The sequence below is a fragment of the Pipistrellus kuhlii genome, unplaced genomic scaffold (genome assembly GCF_014108245.1).
Source record: "Pipistrellus kuhlii isolate mPipKuh1 unplaced genomic scaffold, mPipKuh1.p scaffold_m20_p_3, whole genome shotgun sequence".
NCBI lineage: Eukaryota > Metazoa > Chordata > Mammalia > Chiroptera > Vespertilionidae > Pipistrellus > Pipistrellus kuhlii.
Window position 1 is genome coordinate 186,488,457 of NW_023425529.1, and position 6,000 is coordinate 186,494,456.

General features: G+C 46.7%; 1 protein-coding gene across 2 annotated transcripts in view; it reads right to left on the reverse strand.

Annotated features, from left to right (window-relative positions):
* The window catches only part of WDR17 (WD repeat domain 17), a 67,035-nt gene extending 61,366 nt beyond the window's left edge, over positions 1 to 5,669 (reverse strand). The window contains exon 1 of one of the 2 annotated variants that reach the window (XM_045588990.1): positions 5,583 to 5,669. The gene's annotated coding sequence lies outside the window, so the exon portion shown is untranslated. The remainder of the gene's footprint in view (positions 1 to 5,582) is intronic. The other variant, XM_045588989.1, reaches the window with a different exon arrangement.
* Between the last annotated feature and the right edge of the window lie 331 nt (positions 5,670 to 6,000).

The window sequence follows — 6,000 nt, forward strand, 5'->3', positions numbered from 1 at the left end:
TTAAATTGTTGATTCTGAGCAAATATTTGGAGATGAGGAGGCAAAACACAAAGCTATCTCGCCAGAGAGCTAAGCAGAGGGAGCAGCAGAAGCAAAGGCCTGGCCTGACGCTCGCTGGCAGGTCTGAGAAATAGAAAGAAAAATCAGTCAACACATACAGAATGTGTCCTCAAAGCTCACAGGCATCATGATACAGAGACTCCACGTAGATCTGTGGAACCCTTATCCTCTTCAAGCAGTGTACATTTTCTTAGTAGAAATGTGTTGCCTGTATTAATAAAAATCAAAACCCTAACCACATCTTGTTGAAAACCAGTGTTTGAAATGTGAATACACTATAGGCTCACGGCTATGCCAATATATTTTTGGAATTGCATAACCAATATGTGCTCGTTAGAAAACTCTGGAAACTGCAGAAAACGAGAAGACTTTATTTTCATTCGTCTTTCGTTCACTGGCTTGGGGTCTTCTTCCTCTGTCTGGTGTCCACGACCCTAAAGGACCACTTTCTCCCAGAGAAAGTAAAACCACCGTAATCAGGGATGACTGAGGCTTTACATCGGTGCATCTCCAGGTGGGGGCTCCGTCTCTTGTGTCAGAATTCACAGAGGAACGGGCCAAGGGCGCAGATTCCTGGATCAAACACTAAGCCAGCGGGTCAGCATTGCAGGGCCTGTCAGCCTGCTTTGCAGCATCATTCCCAGAGGATTCACGTGCACAGGGAAGCAGAGAGCCGAGTACTTCATCCAGAAACAGGAAAGTAATCGAGGATTTCTGCAAAGGGTAATTTCTCCCAGCGGAGAGTCAGCTCTTCAATTTCCGTCACTCTGCAGCGTCCCTCCCATATGTCTGGCAGGGCACTCTATCGAGGCATTCCCAACATATGTCAGGTCCCCATGTCTTTAGAGCTTGGATTATAAAATAGGTCAGGGTAAGCACAGTATTAAGCTACATTAAAACCCTGGATTAGGGAGCAAGTAGAAGAGGAGAAGGTCGTTGCAGCAGTTGGAGTCTGGGCCATACAATAAGCCACGTCTCCCAGTGTGAATCCCAATCTGATCCACAAATTCGGGCATCATATGTGGGACCACGAAACTGGCTTAAAGAGGTGGCAAAGCGAATGCATGCCACCGTCCAGCTGCAGTCACTCTCATACCTCCCCACATGGTAACCACCAGACTGAAAATTCTATGGAATTGAACGAAAGAACTGGCTTTCTCTGGGTGCTCGAAGGCTTACAGGATCTCCTTAGTTGGAATGTGGAAATGCGTTTTAATTTGGCAGAGGAACTAATCCACTTTTCTTGAACAATAGGGTCACTCATATACCTTCAGTGTGACATTCTGAACGTCAGCCAAAAATACCAGAAAGGGGTAAAATCACGTATGTTCACTCATCAACTATGAAGTTAGACGTAAATATTCCATTAGGAGAGACGTTATCATGCAAACATGGAAATACTTGCCATAAGGTATCAGATTATTTCTGTAATAAAGTGTGGCAGGAAGAAGCAGTCTCTGTCCATGGGACCGGTCCTCAGGAAGGAAGACCTGAGCATCCGCACCTTCTAACTCTCTGCTTCGGAAGTTGGATTGTATTGGTGAGATTTTTAAGCAGGCTGTACCTTTATGCTTATCTATCTGTGACAATCCGTGTTTCCATTTGACAGTCACTAAAACTGGCATTTTCATATTCTGGGCAAAGGATGTTAAAAATTATGTTGTCAAGTCAGTTGGGGGGAAAAAATCAGCAAAGGAAATCAAAGGAATACAAATCTTGGAAGCTTTAAAATGGAAAGCAGCCCACATAAAGTCAGTCTATCCAAACGTGTCTTTAATATGTGCAGCCCTACCATGATGAGTGGCCTGGAATGAATCCTCAGCTTTGGGAAGTAAAGGCTGTATCAGCAAAGGCAGGGCCAATGCCTAGATTGGGTCAGATGCTACTCTGCTTTGATAGACCGCCTGTCGGAAAGAATGACCTTCGCCAACATAAAATCCCCCCTAAAGATGAACTGATATAATTAATGATAGCTATTATTGAAATATAGATGCTCCTTCCCTCCCTCCTTTCCACTCCCTCTAAAAATCAATGGAAAACTATCCTAGATTAAATAAGTAAATAAAATGTGTCATAACTTTTCATTATGACTTATTCATAATGTTCTGTCTTAAAGGACCAAACTAAATAAAATATTACCTATTTCTTATTAACCAAGACTTCATCTTCCTGGTGGAGCTGCTTTTATTGGGAATGAAGGTTTTCCTACAGCATCTAAAACATGAGTGCTCTTTGTAATGAGACTTATTTTCTACTGTCCAATTAGAAAGGAAGTTTTTTGTGTGTTTAGTATGAAATGGAATTTATTATACGTAATTGAAAGTGAGCCTACAGGGATGCTGGTACATGCTTACAGCTTAAAATGCTGACAATCTGGAAGAAAACAACAAACCTACACATAAGAAAAATAATGGCCTCTATGGTGAGTTGTTCATGACTGAGCATTCAAATCTATGAACCAAGTATTCAATGATGCTCCATGGAAAAATATTTCTTACATCTTTTGAGAATTTTCTCAAACATTACAAAGATCAACTATCCCAATAAAGGCAAATAACACTGACAAATTCTCTCTTGTATAATCTTGTTGCATAAGATTTATATTACTATTTGTTTCCATTATACTAGTTTATGGATTTCTTACATTAGAATATAATAGAATTGCAGAGTTTGGGGAGGTAATTAAGCCACTAAATTATACTTTGTAAGTGAATGTAAAGTAATAACAAGTTAAGACTGTTATCCTTATGGCTTAAAAAAAAGTATCACTCAAGTAGCTGCTAATGTGACATCCCTTTGACAAGTGAGCCTGGGCCTACCGTTTTAGGTTGTCTTTTCTAGAAAGTCTGGCCTTCCTAGTTTTTTCTCTCCAGTTCTATTTGTCTAGTCTCTGAAATCAAGAGAAAACAACCTCAACAGGCTCCTAACGGGACAGCCTATGTTTTCGCATGAAAATTGTTGCAATCTTCCCAATCATTCATGATGGGATTTTCACCTTCAATATATAGAAAGGTGTAGGCCAAAGCTGATCATTTTATAGCATTTCCCCACCATATTTTAAAACCAAGGTTACAAGTCCTTCTTAAACAGCTTAAATAACCTCAAGAAAGAGAAACGTTCTCCTTCAGGCTTTGTTTCTCTGCAGAGTAATTCGATGTGGGATTTCTCGTTCTCGGCAGCCATCCCTGTCTAACTTCTTGCTCACAGCAAGGTGAGCAGTCTCATCAGCGGGAAGAGAGCAATGCCCATGTGGTCATCATGGACCACGGCTGGCCTCGGAGCCTGAAAGAGCCAACCAACTCTTGGTGGAATCCATGTTTCTGATACAAAAGAAAAGAAGGAGTCGGGTAAATAAGAAATCCCTCCCAATCTCCTAATACGATTTCTGTGGATTACAATACTCTCAAGTCCCTGTCTCAAAGAGAGACTGGAAGCTACAGAACTCCACTTTAATATCTCAGCCTGCGCAATGGAATAGATAAACAAAATATAGAATGAGAGTTTGCCAATTGCAGAAAGTAGTAGTAATGCTTGTCTATACATCATTATCATGACTGGCTGGGTAAACTGGTTATTCAGTAATCTGGTTGACTGTTACCTTCCTCGCATTCATCGGATTTCAAATAAATACTGGGATGAAGGAAGAAAAAGCCTTCAAATTGTCTGAATTTCACATTAGCCTTCTTTACAGAGCTGAAGCAAATACAACTATGTCCTTTGGAGAGTTGGTGCACACTTTATCGAGTGACAACCTAATTACCCATGTCTGACATCTGGGATCTATGAAGGTGAGGCAAGCAAAAACAAAACAATTCCTACTCTTCTCTAAGTCAATGAAGAACTGCGGCTGACTTCCCTATGCCCAGGCCAAGGGCCACAAGATGGAGATTATGGAAAACCACCACCAAAACCTTCTCCCCGTGGTAATCTCTCTATTCGGAGCAGAGGAACTCAAAAACACTCTTCTCTAAGCTAAATTAAGTCTGTGGCTTTCTAATCAGTGGAGTTATTATGTGACTAATGTGTCACCAAAAAAATTTGGTATATCAGACTTTAATTTTTAAAAACAAAAAGAATAAAGAATTTTAAATTTTTTAAATAAATACTCCCCCCCCCCAGAGATATTCACAGTTCTTTAAGTATTTCTATTGGTATCCATACAGGGGGACATGAGGTCTCTTTAAATAACCATACTGAGCTACCTGTTTTATACAGAGTAAGTCTGTAGAGCACACTTAAATACATTATTTTCTTTTCCCTCCATGTGTGCTTTTGGAAATCGGTATTGGTTTATTCCAGTTTAGAAAAATCTCCCTGGAACTAGTAACGCAAGGACAGTAAAGTAGCATCGTAACAGCAGTCTCCAAGCAATTCACCAAAGCATGGTCCCCAGAATGCTGTGGAGTCCACAGTCACCCAATGACCCCATTTAACTTCAGATCACAGAGCCAGCAAGACTGGCAGACCACTGGACTCCCTCAGGGCAGAGACAGCCAAACCTCTTTCCTGCCCCCAGGCCCAGGGGCGGGAACTAAGCAGGAGAGGAAGCTTTCCCAGGGCAGCACCAGTGCCCTCCCCTCCAGCCCCAGCACCAGTGCCCGTCCCTCCAGCCAACCTCCAGCCCCAGCCTCAGTGCAGCCCCTCCAGCCAACCTCAAGGCCGAGGCCCTGCTGGGGTCTGGGACAGGCCCAGGGGCATCATCATGGCTCCCTGTGGGCAGACTTTCCCCTGGAGATTTACAAGCAGGAATAATGAGCCAGGAGGCCTGCAGAGAGCTGCAGAAACCCCCAAAGAATTTACTCTGTGGAGAGACAAAGCCTCAGGGAAACCTTTTACTTAAAAATATTCAACAAGGACCCGTAACCTGGGCGACGGAGATGGGCAGAGAAATGAGATTCAGGAATGTAGTGTTTCTCTTCAATCCCTTGTTCAAGACTCCCATGAGTAGATCTATCTATATGGGAGTTACAAAAACAAGGGTGCCTTATTTTTGACACATGACCAAAGTAATCATTAAAGGTCGTTCCAATCAATCACTTTTAATTGCTATAGGGGGGGGGGGAATTCGGCTTCAATTTTGCTCAGTATTTGCATGCAAAAGTCTGATTCTTTTCGGGGGCAGGACCTGTTGTACTGTCATGAAATTCAAGGTACCCATGCCCCTCACATTTCTCAGTCTTCCCGGATGTCTCCTTTCCCTGACCGCTGTCTGGGTACCACCTGAAGATCCAGCCCGTCTTCGGAGGGGAGGTCAGCGGGGGCCTCGGCCCGGACCCCGCCCACACCCAGAAAGCACGGGCATCCCCGCCTCTGAGGGCTGAGGTCCGGAATGCGGGGCTCCGGCGGCGCGGGCGCTGACCAGGTGGGTGCGAGGCTGGGATGCGGACGCCGTCGTGTGCGCAGCCCGGGAGCGCGCGGAGCCCGGTCTGCGCCCTGCAGGGCCCGCAGGACCCATCGCCTGCGCGACGCCACAGGGTCCGGGATGGCCATCCCGGCCCGCCGCCCGGCCCGCGGCTCCTTACCTGCGGGAGGAAGCGCCGCCGCGGCCGCCGCACACTCAGCCCCGGCCAGATGGGCGCAGCCGGCCAGCTCCCGAAGCCCGGCCCCGCCCCGCCCGCCCGCCAGGCCCCGCCCCGCCCGCCAGGCCCGCCCCGCCGCCAGGCCACGCCCCACCCGCCAGGCCCCGCCCCGCCCGCCACGCCACGCCCTCCAGCCCGCAACCCGCCTGACTAGGCCCCGCCCCACCTGGCTAGGCCCCACCCAACCTCCCCAGGCCCCTCCCATGCCTCCTGCGCCCCGCCCCTCCCCGCCAGCGCTCGGAGGGTACCAGGGACAGGAGGGCGGGCTCCACCAGCCAACCGTGGCCCTGAAGCGCTCCTGGTCCCGCCCCTAGGACCACGTGACGGATTTCCTGGCCTCTGATTGGTGGATAGGCGGAAG